The following is a 17,829-nucleotide window of genomic DNA, read 5'->3' as shown; positions in this document are numbered from 1 at the left end:
AGCGCAACAGTGACACCTGCTGGATATCGGGCACACGACCTTAGTGAATCCCGGGAGACCTGAATCCACGTCGGACAACACGCCGCGGGATCGCGACTGGACCGGGTAAGTAAATGTGCCCCATTGACTTTACAGAATTCCATGGAATCCAAATGGTCCAGATTCTAACCTCAGCTGTAACTTGAGTGAGGGATAGCTGAACCAGTTAGCTGCTGCGGGCGGCATCCAGGAACTCCATTATATATCTGCCCAGTTCTCATTACAGATTTCTAGTTTTAATGGTCTTCCGGCACTTGTTCTCTGTGACTAGCACAGTCTGGGCAATCAGGCAGGGACCAGGGTTGTGGGGGAGCTTAGGGCTTGCACCCCTTTCGCTGTCATGGCACCTGCTTGGGATGAAAGAAGCACTGTAATATATCCATGATTAAAGACAAGACCCCATTTTTTAATTATTAATAAAATTAACTAGCCCCATAGAAATCTTTCCATTGACCTATTTATTTTGTACATCATGACTTAATATAATAACTATAACATAACTGTTAGTGTTTTTCTGCTGTTCTCCCAAGGGTTGAAATAATTTGGTTTCAGTGTAATTATCAGCTGCTCTAGTAAAGATGGCCGCCTTCTTAATGCTGAAAGAATAAAAGAGAAAAATCAGAAAATAAAAAGAGATTAAAAAAATAGAATCAGTATTTGCATTTGACAATTGTGAATAAAATTATAAATAAAGTGTATTCATTACATTTTGTAATGTGTCACGGGTGCTCCTGCAACCCACCTCCCGCACCTGTGCCCCTCTCCGCTGCTCTGGTCCCCCGGTGGCTCACTTACCTTGCCACAATCCAGCGCTGACGCCAGCGGTATGGCGCGTGTGTCCCCAACTCCTAGGGCACGCGCCAGCTTCTTTAGATTGAAAGGGTCAGCGTGCTGATAATTGGGTCTTGCCAGCCTCCCATTCTGTTTAAATTTCAGCTCTTCCTGTATCCCCTGCCAAATCTTTGTGCCTTAGAGAAAGCTTTGTCTCATGCCCTGCACTGTTATTGTGATTTCCCGTTGTGACACCGGTTCTGTTCCTGACCACGCTCCTCTGCTGCCTGCCTTGACCTATTGCTAGGTCCCTAACTCCAATCCCACGCTGCCCATCCTGACTTCCTGCCCGTCCCAAACTATAATTCTGCTTAACGTCAGTGTACCTCGCCTTGGCTGCCACCGTGGACAAAGTCGCACCTGTGGAATGACCTGGTGGTACCACACCGCAGCAAGTCTTTGCGGCGGGCTCTGGTGAAAAGCAGGTACCACTTAGATTCTGGTCCCATGTGACTATCTACTCTACAATTCATTTTCTTGTTACCACATGGCTTTTTAAACTCTCAGGTTGGGAATTTAATAGTGAATAGAAGACATCTGTAGTGCATTTTAAACATTCTTGAGACATGTTTGAAAAGATCATGAAGAAACACACTGTGTACAAATCTCCAGTCCACTCAGACCTCCTGAACCAGGCTCATTAATAGAACTACACTGACAGTATGCTACCTGCAAGCGGGCATGTCAAAGTGTAAAAGAAAATATGTTCAACAATGCCTTACTGTCAAGCAATAAGAATCAAGCTAAACTATGCTCAATACAGTTATGGCACAATGAAGAGGTTTTACCTGTTACCTGTTACCTATTAAAACATGTATAATAAATTGCATGAAGGAGACATGTAGCAATAGGACATTAATAGCTAGGAAAAGTATCTGTCCCATTATGTATTTAGTCCATTGTTTCAAATTTGTCACATCGAATAGTTCCTAGTCTTGCAACTTAACACGAAGGAAGGGTCTAATATAATGCCTGTCAGCATTAAGGACTGATAAGCACAATACACTGCAATTCAAGAGTCTGAGTATGATTCAAATTTTTTAAAGGAACCTACCATGAGGAATCTACAATCAGAAGTAGATCTGATGGTAGATTCATACTGTCTGCCTTTGCCCTAACCTGTACTTTAATCATCCTGGAAGCTAACCTAACTTGCTAAAAAATGTTATTTCAGTAATATGTAAATTAACTGAGAGGCTACTAGGGCGTGTAATAGCCTTAGAAAACAGTGCCTGACCAGGCTAGTACTCTCCCCATTAGCCTCTGCTGTTAATTTACATATTACTAAAATAGCTAGTTGGGTTAGTTTCCTGGATTATTAAAATACAGATTAGAATCTACCATCAAATCTACTTCTGATGGTATTTTCCTCATCGTAGGTTTCTTTAAAAAACTGAATAAACATTATGAGAAAAGTTTTCCATGGATGCTAAACTGAGCCATTGTTTTCAATGGGTAGTTTTACCATCGCTTTTTTTTCAAGGATCTGTTGTCCATGGAAAAATTTTGAAATCTGTACAATGTTTTTCACTGATTTGGGTCAGGAAGGCAATAGTAAGTCTATGTGCCCTCAAAGAAAACTGATAACAGTTCAGTTTTTCACTGATGAGATTAGGAAAGCAGGTGTTATATTTTCTAACCAATGTTAAACCATCATATTTTTTGCAGATGTGGAGACAAAACGGAAGCAAAAAAGAGACAAAATGCAAAGGACGCGCAATGGACATGCCCCACACCAGTATGAATCCACAGCCTAAGGGCTCTTTCATATTGCTAATTTTTCACATCAATGATTTTTCACTGAACCCATTTTGGCTTATGGGCACCTACAGATTGGCATTCACTAAGAACCACAGAATCAAGTTTAACAGAAACATGGTTTAACAGAATAGCAAAAAAATAAATAAGTCCAGCATTTTTTTAGAAGTTCTCTTTACCCTTGGGATGATTTCCTTTAGCTATATTGTGCTGTATTTTGCACAAATTTTTGTGCAAGTTCCAAAATTTGCACAATTTTTGGTGCAACCTATACTAAACGGTATTTTACACTTGGTGGGGTATTTTTCGCCTAAAATGTTGCAAAAAAAAAAATGTACAGTCGGTGATATATTATGTGGCAAATCTTCCACTAGGTACAGTTCAAAGAGAAATTTGGCAGAGATCAGGAATAGAGATGAGCGAACACTAAAATGCTCGGGTACTCGTTATTCGAGACGAACTTTTCCCGATGCTCGAGTGCTCGTCTCGAATAACGAACCCCATTGAAGTCAATGGGAGACTCGAGCATTTTTCAAGGGGACCAAGGCTCTGCACAGGGAAGCTTGGCCAAACACCTGGGAACCTCAGAAAAGGATGGAAACACCACGGAAATGGACAGGAAACAGCAGGGGCAGCATGCACGGATGCCTCTGAGGCTGCTTAAACGCACCATTATGCCAAAATTATGGGCAACAGCATGGCCATGACAGAGTGACAGAATGAAGCTAGATAGCATCTAAAACATGCAATAATTGACCCTGACACTATAGGGGACGGCATGCAGAGGCAGCGGCAGCAGGCTAGAGAGTGTCATGGCGACATACCCTAAATGGACTCAGGCTTCAAACCAATGGGTGGCAGAGAGGAACCAAAGGAGGTGAGCAAGAAGTGCTCAAATAATATCGGTACATGATAAAAGTTTGCCAGTATATTTTGTGGATTACACAGCAGGGTGGCGACAAAGTTAACATGGAAGCCATGAAAACAACCCAAAATTCTGCCTGACACAGCTCGTTTGATAAGGGGACCATGTATGGAGGCAGTGAACTAGTAGTAGATTAAAGGTGCTGCAGTTAAAACTATGTTAGTTGGATCTTGGCATGGAGCTGGCGCTCCGCTGCCAGGCGAGCTTTCGCCAATCCAAGCCCCTGTCTCTAGGCTACTCCCCAAACAGCACTTTTGTATAAGATCAAGTGTAGTAGCGTTCTTATAAGTTTAGGATATGCCGGGTGAGGGGAATGTAAACAGATACGCAAGAAGCGCATGATGCGCATGGAGCTGGCGCTCCGCTGCCAGGCGAGCTTTCGCCAATCCAAGCCCCTGTCTCTAGGCTACTCCCCAAACAGCACTTTTGTATAAGATCAAGTGTAGTAGCGTTCTTATAAGTTTAGGATATGCCGGGTGAGGGGAATGTAAACAGATGCGCAAGAAGCGCATGATGCGCATGGAGCTGGCGCTCCGCTGCCAGGCGAGCTTTCGCAAATCCAAGCCCCTGTCTCTAGGCTACTCCCCAAACAGCACTTTTGTATAAGATCAAGTGTAGTAGCGTTCTTATAAGTTTAGGATATGGCGGGTGAGGGGAATGTAAACAGATGCGCAAGAAGCGCTGAAATAATATCCCTAAATGGTAAAAGTTTGCAAGTATATTTTGTGGATTACACAGCAGGGTGGCGACAAAGTTAACAACTTTGATGTGGAATGCCCTGTAATAGCTCTTGGGCGGTGTGCCTTTTATCGCCTAGGCTCAGCAGTTTCAGCACCGCCTGCTGTCGCTTAGCGACGGCACTGCTGCTGTGCCTAGAGCTACCGACTGATGGCGCCATGCCCACGGATGGTAATTCGGAGGAGGAGGAGGTGGAGGAGGGGTGGGAGGAGGTATAGTAGGCCTTTGAGACCTGGACCGAGGTAGGCCCCGCAATTCTCTGCGTCGGCAGTATATGACCAGCCCCAGGGTCAGACTCGGTCCCAGCCTGCACCAAGTTAAGTGTAGTAGCGTTCTTATAAGTTTGGGATATGGCGGGTTAGGGGAATGTAAACAGATGCGCAAGAAGCGCATGATGCGCATGGAGCTGGCGTTCCGCTGCCAGGCGAGCTTTCGCCAATCCAAGCCCCTGTCTCTAGGCTACTCCCCAAACAGCACTTCTAAGAACCTTTTGTATAAGATCAAGTGTAGTAGCGTTCTTATAAGTTTAGGATATGCCGGGTGAGGGGAATGTAAACAGATGCGCAAGAAGCGCTGAAATAATATCCCTAAATGGTAAAAGTTTGCCAGTATATTTTGTGGATAACACAGCAGGGTGGCGACAAAGTTAACAACTTTGATGTGGAATCCATGAAAACAACCCAAATTTCTGCCTGACACACCTCGTTTGATAAAGGGACGATGTATGGAGGCAGCTATATAGACGACTTTTGGAGGTAGCAATGGAGACAACGTGTGGAGGCTGCTATGGAGACAATTTAATTTGGATAGTGCCTGTATGTGGCAGTCCCAAACATTTTTCAAACCAGAGGAGCAGGTAGGTGGCCCTCCAGTAAAATGGGATAGATTGAGTGCCTGTATGTGGCAGTCCCAAAAATTCTTCAAACCAGAGGAGCAGGTAGGTGGCCCTCCAGTAAAATGGAATAGATTGAGTGCCTGTATGTGGCAGTCCCAAAAATTGTTCAAACCAGAGGAGCAGGTAGGTGGCCCTGCAGTAAAATGGAATAGATTGAGTGCCTGTATGTGGCAGTCCCAAAAATGTTTCAAACCAGAGGAGCAGGTAGGTGGCCCTCCAGTAAAATGGGATAGATTGAGTGCCTGTATGTGGCAGTCCCAAAAATGTTTCAAACCAGAGGAGCAGGTAGGTGGCCCTCCAGTAAAATGGGATAGATTGAGTGCCTGTATGTGGCAGTCCCAAAAATGTTTCAAACCAGAGGAGCAGGTAGGTGGCCCTCCAGTAAAATGGAATAGATTGAGTGCCTGTATGTGGCAGTCCCAAAAATTGTTCAAACCAGAGGAGCAGGTAGGTGGCCCTCCAGTAAAATGGAATAGATTGAGTGCCTGTATGTGGCAGTCCCAAAAATGTTTCAAACCAGAGGAGCAGGTAGGTGGCCCTCCAGTAAAATGGGATAGATTGAGTGCCTGTATGTGGCAGTCCCAAAAATGTTTCAAACCAGAGGAGCAGGTAGGTGGCCCTCCAGTAAAATGGGATAGATTGAGTGCCTGTATGTGGCAGTCCCAAAAATGTTTCAAACCAGAGGAGCAGGTAGGTGGCCCTCCAGTAAAATGGAATAGATTGAGTGCCTGTATGTGGCAGTCCCAAAAATTCTTCAAACCAGAGGAGCAGGTAGGTGGCCCTCCAGTAAAATGGAATAGATTGAGTGCCTGTATGTGGCAGTCCCAAAAATTGTTCAAACCAGAGGAGCAGGTAGGTGGCCCTGCAGTAAAATGGAATAGATTGAGTGCCTGTATGTGGCAGTCCCAAAAATGTTTCAAACCAGAGGAGCAGGTAGGTGGCCCTCCAGTAAAATGGAATAGATTGAGTGCCTGTATGTGGCAGTCCCAAAAATTGTTCAAACCAGAGGAGCAGGTAGGTGGCCCTCCAGTAAAATGGAATAGATTGAGTGCCTGTATGTGGCAGTCCCAAAAATTCTTCAAACCAGAGGAGCAGGTAGGTGGCCCTCCAGTAAAATGGAATAGATTGAGTGCCTGTATGTGGCAGTCCCAAAAATTGTTCAAACCAGAGGAGCAGGTAGGTGGCCCTGCAGTAAAATGGAATAGATTGAGTGCCTGTATGTGGCAGTCCCAAAAATGTTTCAAACCAGAGGAGCAGGTAGGTGGCCCTCCAGTAAAATGGAATAGATTGAGTGCCTGTATGTGGCAGTCCCAAAAATTGTTCAAACCAGAGGAGCAGGTAGGTGGCCCTCCAGTAAAATGGAATAGATTGAGTGCCTGTATGTGGCAGTCCCAAAAATGTTTCAAACCAGAGGAGCAGGTAGGTGGCCCTCCAGTAAAATGGAATAGATTGAGTGCCTGTATGTGGCAGTCCCAAAAATGTTTCAAACCAGAGGAGCAGGTAGGTGGCCCTCCAGTAAAATGGAATAGATTGAGTGCCTGTATGTGGCAGTCCCAAAAATTTTTTAAAACAGAGGACCGGGTAGGTGGCCCTCCAGAAAAATGGAATAGATTGAGTGCCTGTATGTGGCACTCACAAAAATTGTTTCAAACAGAGGACCGGGTAGGTGGCCCTCCAGAAAAATTAAATGCATGAAGTACTATAGCAAGAGCCAGTGGGCCCTGTCAAAAAATAGCCATTTTCCTCTGCTTTACTGTACAAAGAGGAGGAGAAGGAGGAAAATGAGGAGGAGGAGGAGGAGTGGATCAATTATTCAGGTTGAGCTTCCTTCACCTGGTGGAGATTGGAAATTCTGAGAAATCCAGCCTTTATTCATTTTAATAAGCGTCAGCCTGTCAGCGCTGTCAGTCGACAGGCGTGTACGCTTATCGGTGATGATGCCACCAGCTGCACTGAAAACCCGCTCGGACAAGACGCTAGCGGCAGGGCAGGCAAGAACCTCCAAGGCGTACAGCGCCAGTTCGTGCCACATGTCCAGCTTTGAAACCCAGTAGTTGTAGGGAGCTGTGTGATCATTTAGGACGATGGTATGGTCAGCTACGTACTCCCTCACCATCTTTCTGTAAAGATCAGCCCTACTCTGCCGAGACTGGGGACAGGTGACAGTGTCTTGCTGGGGTGACATAAAGCTGGCAAAAGCCTTGTAAAGCGTACCCTTGCCAGTGCTGGACAAGCTGCCTGCTCGCCTACTCTCCCTCGCTACTTGTCCCGCAGAACTACGCACTCTGCCGCTAGCGCTGTCAGAAGGGAAATACTGTTTCAGCTTGTGCACCAGGGCCTGCTGGTATTCATGCATTCTCACACTCCTTTCCTCTGCAGGGATGAGAGTGGAAAGATTTTGCTTGTACCGTGGGTCCAGGAGAGTGAACACCCAGTAATCGGTGCTGGAATAAATTCTTTGAACGCGAGGGTCACGGGATAGGCAGCCTAGCATGAAATCTGCCATATGCGCCAGAGTACCAACGCGTAAGAATTCACTCCCCTCACTGGCCTGACTGTCCATTTACTCCTCCTCCAACTCCTCCAACTCCTCTTCTTCTGCCCATACACGCTGAACAGTGAAGGACTCAACAATGGTCCCCTCTTGTGTCTCGCCAACATTCTCCTCCTCTTCCTCCTCATCCTCCTCCACCTCCACCTCCTCCGATATGCGCTGAGAAACAGACCTCAGGGTGCTTTGGCTATCAACAAGGGAATATTCTTCCCCCGTCTCTTGTGACGAGCGCAAAGCTTCCGACTTCATGCTGACCAGAGAGTTTTTCAACAGGCCAAGCAGCGGGATGGTGAGGCTGATGATGGCGGCATCGCCACTGACCATCTGTGTTGACTCCTCAAAGTTACTCAGCACCTGACAGATATCAGACATCCACGTCCACTCCTCATTGTAGACTTGAGGAAGCTGACTGACCTGACTACCAGTTCTGGTGGAAGTTGACATCTGGCAGTCTACAATTGCTCTGCGCTGCTGGTAAACTCTGGATAACATGGTCAGTGTTGAATTCCACCTCGTGGGCATGTCGCACAACAGTCGGTGAGCGGGCAGTTGGAGGCGGCGCTGCGCTGCCCTGAGAGTGGCAGCATCTGGGCTGGACTTCCTGAAATGCGCACAGATGCGGCGCACCTTCGTGAGCAAATCAGACAGATTGGGGTATGTCTTGAGGAAACGCTGCACTATCAGATTTAACACATGGGCCAGGCATGGCACATGTGTCAGTCTGCCGAGTTGCAGAGCCGCCACCAGGTTACGGCCGTTGTCACACACAACCATTCCCGGCTTGAGGTTCAGCGGTGCCAGCCACAGATCAGTCTGCGCCGTGATGCCCTGTAATAGCTCTTGGGCGGTGTGCCTTTTGTCGCCTAGGCTCAGCAGTTTGAGCACCGCCTGCTGTCGCTTAGCGACGGCACTGCTGCTGTGCCTAGAGCTACCGACTGATGGCGCCGTGCCCACGGATGGTAGTTCGGAGGAGGAGGTGGAGGAGGGGTGGGAGGAGGAGGAGGCATAGTAGGCCTGAAACACCTGGACCGAGGTAGGCCCCGCAATCCTCGGCGTCGGCAGTATATGAGCAGCCCCAGGGTCAGACTCGGTCCCAGCCTCCACCAAGTTAACCCAATGTGCCGTCAGCGATATATAGTGGCCCTGCCCGGCAGCACTCGTCCACGTGTCCGTGGTCAGGTGGACCTTGTCAGAAACGGCGTTGGTCAGGGCACGGATGATGTTGTCTGACACGTGCTGGTGCAGGGCTGGGACGGCACATCGGGAAAAGTAGTGGCGGCTGGGGACCGAATACCGAGGGGCGGCCGCCGCCATGAGGTTGCGAAAGGCCTCGGTCTCTACTAGCCTATAGGGCAGCATCTCCAGGCTAAGCAATCTGGAGATGTGCACATTAAGGGCTTGGGCGTGCGGGTGGGTTGCACTATATTTGCGTTTCCGCTCCAGCGTCTGGGGTATGGAGAGCTGAACGCTGGTGGATGCTGTGGAGGATCGTGGAGGCGACGATGGGGTTTTTGTGCCAGGGTCCTGGGCAGGGGGCTGACTAGCAGCTGACACAGGGGATGGAGCAGTGGTGTGCACGGCCGGAGGTGAACGGGCTTGTTGCCACTGAGTGGGGTGCTTAGCATTCATATGCCTGCGCATACTGGTGGTAGTTAAGCTAGTAGTGGTGGAACCCCTGCTGAGCCTGGTTTGGCAAATGTTGCACACCACAGTCCGTCGGTCATCCGGTGTTTCCTTAAAGAACCTCCACACTTCTGAAGATCTAGCCCTCGCCGCAAGAGCCCTCACCACGGGAGCTTCACTAGTTGACAGTGGCGCTGATGCACCAGCTCTGGCCCTGCCTCTCCGTCTGGCCCCACCACTGCCTCTTCCAACCTGTTCAGGTCGAGGACTCTCCTCCGTCTCAGAAGCACTGTGTTCACCCGGCCTCTCAACCCAGCTTGGGTCTGTCACCTCATCATCCTCCGATCCCTCAGTCTGCTCCCCCCTCGGACTTCCTGCCCTGACAACAACTTCCCCACTGTCTGACAACCGTGTCTCCTCATCGTCGGACACCTCTTTACACACTTCCACTACGTCAAGAAGGTCATCATCACCCACAGACTGTGACTGGTGGAAAACCTGGGCATCGGAAAATTGCTCAGCAGCAACCGGACAAGTGGTTTGTGACTGTGGGAAGGGTCCAGAAAACAGTTCCTCAGAGTATGCCGGTTCAAATGCCAAATTTTCCTGGGAGGGGGCAGACTGGGGGGGAGGAGGCTGAGGTGCAGGAGCTGGAGGAGTGGGGATTTCGGTGACATGGGTGGACTGCGTGGAAGACTGACTGGTGGTGGACAAATTGCTCGAAGCATTGTCAGCAATCCACGACATCACCTGTTCGCACTGTTCTGGCCTCAACAGTGCTCTACCACGAGTCCCAGTCACTTCAGACATGAACCTAGGGAGTGTAGCTCTGCGGCGTTCCCCTGCTCCCTCATCAGCAGGTGGTGTCTCACCCCGCCCAGGACCACGGCCTCTGACCCCTGCAGTAGTTGGACGCCCTCGTCCTCTACCCCTAGCCCTCGGGTTAAACATTTTTAAAATGAGAGTTATAACTTTTTTTTTTTTTTTACTTCTTTTTGTTTTTTTTTGTGTTTTTTTGTGTTTTTTGTTTTTTTTTGAGTTTTTAAAACCAAACAATCCTATCCTATTGCTATGGCTATTTTCTAGCCAAGTATCAAAGGAAGCACACTACTATGCCAGATGAGATGACACTGAGTTATTGCCTAATAGAAATCCAACCCCTACTGAATTTTGCCACTTCGGCCTTTGCTATGGATATGTGCGCCACTAAGCGCAGAACACAGCGGTCGCAAGTCTCACTACAAATTGCTCAGAATTGGCAAGTACATGCACTGCAGAAACTACAGCCACCAGCAGATCAACCAGAAATCAAATATATAGAACGCTACTGTAGGCTTCAAGAAGCTGTTTGTATTCTCCTATGGCTATTTTCTAGCCAAGTATCAAAGGAAGCACACTACTATGCCAGATGAGATGACACCGAGTTATTGCCTAATAGAAATCCAACCCCTACTGAATTTTGCCACTTCGGCCTTTGCTATGGATATGTGCGCCACTAAGCGCAGAACACAGCGGTCGCAAGTCTCACTACAAATTGCTCAGAATTGGCAAGTACATGCACTGCAGAAACTACAGCCACCAGCAGATCAACCAGAAATCAAATATATAGAACGCTACTGTAGGCTTCAAGAAGCTGTTTGTATTCTCCTATGGCTATTTTCTAGCCAAGTATCAAAGGAAGCACACTACTATGCCAGATGAGATGACACCGAGTTATTGCCTAATAGAAATCCAACCCCTACTGAATTTTGCCACTTCGGCCTTTGCTATGGATATGTGCGCCACTAAGCGCAGAACACAGCGGTCGCAAGTCTCACTACAAATTGCTCAGAATTGGCAAGTACATGCACTGCAGAAACTACAGCCACCAGCAGATCAACCAGAAATCAAATATATAGAACGCTACTGTAGGCTTCAAGAAGCTGTTTGTATTCTCCTATGGCTATTTTCTAGCCAAGTATCAAAGGAAGCACACTACTATGCCAGATGAGATGACACCGAGTTATTGCCTAATAGAAATCCAACCCCTACTGAATTTTGCCACTTCGGCCTTTGCTATGGATATGTGCGCCACTAAGCGCAGAACACAGCGGTCGCAAGTCTCACTACAAATTGCTCAGAATTGGCAAGTACATGCACTGCAGAAACTACAGCCACCAGCAGATCAACCAGAAATCAAATATATAGAACGCTACTGTAGGCTTCAAGAAGCTGTTTGTATTCTCCTATGGCTATTTTCTAGCCAAGTATCAAAGGAAGCACACTACTATGCCAGATGAGATGACACCGAGTTATTGCCTAATAGAAATCCAACCCCTACTGAATTTTGCCACTTCGGCCTTTGCTATGGATATGTGCGCCACTAAGCGCAGAACACAGCGGTCGCAAGTCTCACTACAAATTGCTCAGAATTGGCAAGTACATGCACTGCAGAAACTACAGCCACCAGCAGATCAACCAGAAATCAAATATATAGAACGCTACTGTAGGCTTCAAAAAGCTGTTTGTATTCTCCTATGGCTATTTTCTAGCCAAGTATCAAAGGAAGCACACTACTATGCCAGATGAGATGACACCGAGTTATTGCCTAATAGAAATCCAACCCCTACTGAATTTTGCCACTTCGGCCTTTGCTATGGATATGTGCGCCACTAAGCGCAGAACACAGCGGTCGCAAGTCTCACTACAAATTGCTCAGAATTGGCAAGTACATGCACTGCAGAAACTACAGCCACCAGCAGATCAACCAGAAATCAAATATATAGAACGCTACTGTAGGCTTCAAGAAGCTGTTTGTATTCTCCTATGGCTATTTTCTAGCCAAGTATCAAAGGAAGCACACTACTATGCCAGATGAGATGACACTGAGTTATTGCCTAATAGAAATCCAACCCCTACTGAATTTTGCCACTTCGGCCTTTGCTATGGATATGTGCGCCACTAAGCGCAGAACACAGCGGTCGCAAGTCTCACTACAAATTGCTCAGAATTGGCAAGTACATGCACTGCAGAAACTACAGCCACCAGCAGATCAACCAGAAATCAAATATATAGAACGCTACTGTAGGCTTCAAGAAGCTGTTTGTATTCTCCTATGGCTATTTTCTAGCCAAGTATCAAAGGAAGCACACTACTATGCCAGATGAGATGACACTGAGTTATTGCCTAATAGAAATCCAACCCCTACTGAATTTTGCCACTTCGGTCTTTGCTATGGATATGTGTGCCACTAAGAGCTAAACACAACGGTAGCAAGTCCCCCTGCTAATTCCTCACAAAATGGTAAAAGATGCAAATTAAAATAAAAAAAGTAGAACGTTATTGTAGCCCTAAGAAGGGCTGTTGGGTTCTTTGAGAATCACTCCTGCCTAACAGTAAGCTAATAGAACACCCTAACGCTTTCCCTGACCAGCAGCAGCTCTCTCCCTAGCGGCATCCAGAGACAGAATGATCCGAGCAGCGCGGCCAGCGGCTAGTCTATCCCAGGGTCACCTGATCTGGCCAGCCAACCACTGCTATCGACGTGTAAGGGTACCACGTCATGCTGGGTGGAGTGCAGAGTCTCCTGGCTTGTGATTGGCTCTGTTTCTGGCCGCCAAAAAGCAAAACGGCGGGAGCTGCCATTTTCTCGAGCGGGCGAAGTATTCGTCCGAGCAACGAGCAGTTTCGAGTACCCTAATGCTCGACCGAGCATCAAGCTCGGACGAGCATGTTCGCTCATCTCTAATCAGGAAAACTAGTGTGCCAGGAGTGTCAGAGAACACAAAGTTGCAAAAAGAAAAAAAGTGCAAAAAAAAAGATACATATTCTCCCTGCTCTCTTATGTGTTCTCCTACGTCACAAGGCTTAAGTCCCTTCTAAAGCAGCAACGTGACATTTCCTCACAAACTATGGGAAAAGTTTATCACAAATTAAAAAGTTTACAGTGATGTCTCTAAAACCATACTGAAAATCCATAGCCAACAAACAATATGAAGTGTGCTACGTTTGATATTTAGTGGAATGATCTCCCACGTAGATCTCAGTTTTGGATACTGTATAATGGTCAGTCAACACCTTGTTTTTTGCTGTCTGAAAATGTCAGTAAATGAAAATATTGACAGGCTCGTCTGACCAAATTTGCCATCATTTTATTATCACAAAAGCACTTTGTTACATTAAGCAAATTTGGCAGAACATAAGAAGAGAGCAGCACTTCTCACATATCTGAGTGCCCCGTCTGAGCACTTGAAGAAATGACTTTCTTCCATTCAAAGTTTCAATCCACTTAAATCTTCCTAATAGTTTTATAAGCAGAGTTCAAACACTGAAACAAAGCAGTAAATGTCCAAAGCTATGACAACAATACATCAAAGTGTGAACATGGATTAATCCGGCCTTCAGCAAAGGAAGGTTAAAATCTTTTTGTATTATAGGAGACTCCTTTTGAAATGATAATTACCTTCTACCTGAGTTGGAAAGACAATTAAGATAATGATGTGTTAATTTTTTTCCATCCACCAATATTTTCATCCTGTTAATTGTTCCTAAAACAGAGATGGTGCACGATAACTGCACATGGAGATGCCAGGCTTGTGCTCTGCTAAGTGCTGCTGTTTATCCTTTAATTAGATTTTCACTGTGTGATTTGCATTGAGCAATTTATTGGATGTTGACTATGAATGAGAAGTGTAAAGAGAGCTGTTGTTTTTTTATCCTGGGTTACACATTCAACCTTCTCATGAAGCAAGGTGACCCTTCTCCCATGTGAGGAGTGCAGATACAGTAGCTTCACAGCCATGGCCCAATGTTTAGCATCTGTCACCATGCAGCTATTTAGCAATTACTTCTGGATAATTGGATTTTTTTCTCCTTCTACCTCCTATTCTTGTTTGTAGTCATGGATCAGTGGGCTGAAGGCCACAATAAATTGCAGAGAGTGTGTGGGTTGTTACTTTAACTTAGCTGTGCAAGTCATAGCATTATCTTTATGTAATACGGGGTTCACTAACGGATTATTATTTCTCAATGGAAACAGGATTGAAGCCTCCCAACTTGACCCTGATAATTAATGGACATGCTCAATACATTTATCTATAGGAGCAATAAGTCTGAACATGCATATTTAAGGAAGAGTTGGGACGAATAGTTTCAAATAAATTGGATATGGAATCCTAAAGGGGTTTTCCCATAGAACATTTAGGCCCTATCCACAGGACAGGGCTCAACTTGCTGATCGGTGGGGGTCTAATTGAGGAGACCCCCACGGATCACAAGAATAGGGATCTCCATGATGTAGGGGTACATCATAGTGTGGGAAGGGTTAAACTGGACAACCTTTAAGGAAACTTTTTATGAGCACAAAAAATAAAAATGGTTCCTCATCTGAGCACAGACCTTAAGATCCTGGGTTCCTGCAATTTACGGAGTTAAGCAATAATGTAAGCAAACAATAATAAAGTCACATATATAATGTAGATACATGGGACATTGTGGAAACAGACGTGAAACACCTCAATTTTGCTTTTGGACTTTGCTTTCTAGACTACCTATGGCATGAGGAAAAAATGGAGGAAATAGAGCACAATACTCTGGATTGACCTACCATATTCCTGTGAACATCCAGGGCCAACAGGAATTTCAGGGGTTCCATACTCAAAAAATCTTCCTGGCCTTCCAAATTATAGAACACCATGGGGCAGATTTACTTACCCGGTCCCGTCGCGATCCCGCGGTGTGTTGTCCGACGAGGATTTGGGTCCGGCGCAATTCATTTCGTGCGTCCAAGTTCCTGTATGTGTCGTTGCGACGCCGAGTTCACCTGCTTCTTCCCGATGCATGTGAGTGCTTGATCTTGCAACACAAATCCTTTCTTAAAATCTGCGTTTCGCCCAAATACGTCGCGTTGTCCTAACACATGCAAGCCGGCATCGATGCACCAAAATCCGATCGCGTGCATCAAAATCGCGGGGCAATTAGGCGCAAAACTGAAATATTTGGGAAACCCAACGAAAGTGCAACGTTCGGACCCTTAGTAAATGAGCCCCCATGTTTTCCACCATGACCATATGATATATCTAGTTCATGAACATTAGAAGGTTAGTAAGCCACTATAGTACTGATCAGACTCAGAGGTCACGGTCTCTTTCATACTTCACAACTTTGTAGTGACTTCTCCCTTCCATGATTTTTCACTGTTGTATTTATCCATAGATGTTTTCAGCTCATTGCAGTAAAACCTCCACACTGTGCAGCTGATATACCACAGTCACTTAGAGTATAATGTCACCTGGATATTACTATGTCAGACACTACACACCTAAGTGTACAGGATTTTCAATTATGGTAGCAGTATCCTCATAGGGTTTCATATTTTTATGTGACAATATATATTAGTAATTAAAAAGGGTTTTATGTTATGGGGAATATGATAATATTTTACAGTTGTACAGTAACAGTTCTTTCACAGGAGCCAGTATATTAACAGAACTACCAAAGCAGCCAATATAGTAACAGGGCCCCATGATAGGCAATATGGTAAAAGATCCCTCACACGAGACAATACTACCCATGTCTCCAGAGCAGCCAATAGTCACAGTATCCCCACAGTAGCCAAAACATTAATAGTGACAAGTGGACCTGTTAAAGAAATAAAAAATCTGCTTGCGTCCCAAACCCGGCTCAAGCGCTCCAGTAACACCCACACCCGATTGGGGTTGTTAATTGTGTAAATGCCACCTGCAAAACCCCTGGTGCTGTTTAAATGTGACATGCTCACCATTGTGGGGGGAGATTAATGCTTCCAGGATCGGCACTCTACGATGATGTTATGACGTCATGACATTATCTTCCCCAAAATGACTCTATACTTTTTTTGCAAGTTGCAGATTTGAAAGAGATGAAATTTGCAATAATCTTCTCCAAGTGGCCCAAAACTACTGACCCGATCAGGATTCAGGGCAAAACTTTTTTTATTATTTTTTTTCTAAATTTGTATAGGCCATTAATGTACCTTGTGATCAAGCTGCAGGAGAGACAAAAAAAGAGATAGCCAGATGAGGGAGAAAACTACTTAAGGATGTTTAATAAAAGCTATATATTACCCCAAAATCATGTTTCTCATCATCTACAGACAAATAGTCATAATACTATTTTATGCATGCCTCTATACTTTCTCTTCACTAACCATAATTCAATATTTTATTCAGACAGGTAAATTCATATATTCTCCCACAACAAATCCACAGAATTAGAATTCTGTGAAATAGTCTGTGAGAAGAAATATGTATTTCAGAATGACCAGACAGTGGGAACTTTCAATTGTATTTCAGGACCTAATGAAAAAAACATATAATCCTATTTATATTTAGATTATTTTGCAGTGTTTTCTCCTTTGAGATTCCCAATTCCACACACTTGCTTACACTGGACCCCTTATCCCTTTTTACTCTGCAACATATCAAAATGCAAACAATTTAATCTAAAGCCAAGAATTATTAGAATGTTATATGATAAATCTATTTATCAAGTCATCTTTAAATGGACAGGACAATCATTCACAATTTTTTTATACTTATATATGTATATTTCCTGGCACAATCTGACACACTCACACATTATAAAAATAATTTATTACTTGGTAAACATGTGGACCTAATATTGTGTAAACATATATTGAAAACACAAATGTCGCACAAATTGTGATAGATTCATCACAATAATCAGATCACAATTTGGTACTTGAAAAGGTCTTTTAGACCTGCAAAGCAATCCTCACAATATAGGCTAGACTAGAGTATACCCTGGGGTAAAAAGCAGCCTAGGCCAGAGTATACCCTGGGGTATAAAATAACCTAGGCCAGAGTAAACCCTGGCATATAAAGTAGCCTAGGCCAGGCTATACCCTCCCTGCTCTCTCTCAGTTACCTGCAGAGTGTCTCCTCAAGCCCGGTTGAGGAGATATGTCTTGCTCATGTAGTTCAACTTTCGCTTGCTGCCTGAGTGAAGTAATGGGGCAACAAGGTAAGTATACCTGAAATGCCCTGACTGAACCTCCTAGAATTCCACTTATATTAGAAGATCCGGACAGCCTGGTAAAGCTGGTGCACCAGTGGTATTACGGGTAATGTCCAGTCCTCTAAGAATACTTGATTTTGATGACAGACTCTTTTAAGAGTGACTTTATGCAGTCATGCCATAGGAATGTCATTAGTTCCACTTCTCCAGAGCTAAACACATTTTGGAACAACCAGCTCCTTCAGTAGAATGGAGCATACAAAATAACAATAATGTGGATTTTTCCAGTCATGGTTGTAAATATACAAGTCCCAGGTATGTCTGAAATTGTGGGGTGGGTCTGATCTGTGATTATCACCAATTACATGTACTTATCCCCAAAAGGGTACACTGTTCCATTTTTCCAGTGTGGGATGAAGACTCCAGATGAAATGTTTGTAAAGTCTTGTAACTTTATTCATTACTGTGTCT

General features: G+C 45.2%; 1 long non-coding RNA gene across 2 annotated transcripts in view; it reads right to left on the bottom strand.

The window, feature by feature from the left end:
* Window positions 1-17,829, bottom strand: part of LOC140068940 (uncharacterized) — a 52,909-nt gene that overhangs the window by 9,671 nt on the left and 25,409 nt on the right. The window contains exons 2-3 of one of the 2 annotated variants that reach the window (XR_011848641.1): window positions 541-635; window positions 170-386 (exon numbers count right to left, since the gene is read on the bottom strand). This is a non-coding gene — a long non-coding RNA (uncharacterized lncRNA). The remainder of the gene's footprint in view (window positions 1-169; window positions 387-540; window positions 636-17,829) is intronic. The other variant, XR_011848640.1, reaches the window with a different exon arrangement.

Source organism: Engystomops pustulosus, chromosome 7 (genome assembly GCF_040894005.1).
Source record: "Engystomops pustulosus chromosome 7, aEngPut4.maternal, whole genome shotgun sequence".
NCBI classification, from domain to species: domain Eukaryota; kingdom Metazoa; phylum Chordata; class Amphibia; order Anura; family Leptodactylidae; genus Engystomops; species Engystomops pustulosus.
Note: the sequence above shows the minus strand (reverse complement) of the source record. Positions and strands in the feature narration are given on the sequence as shown.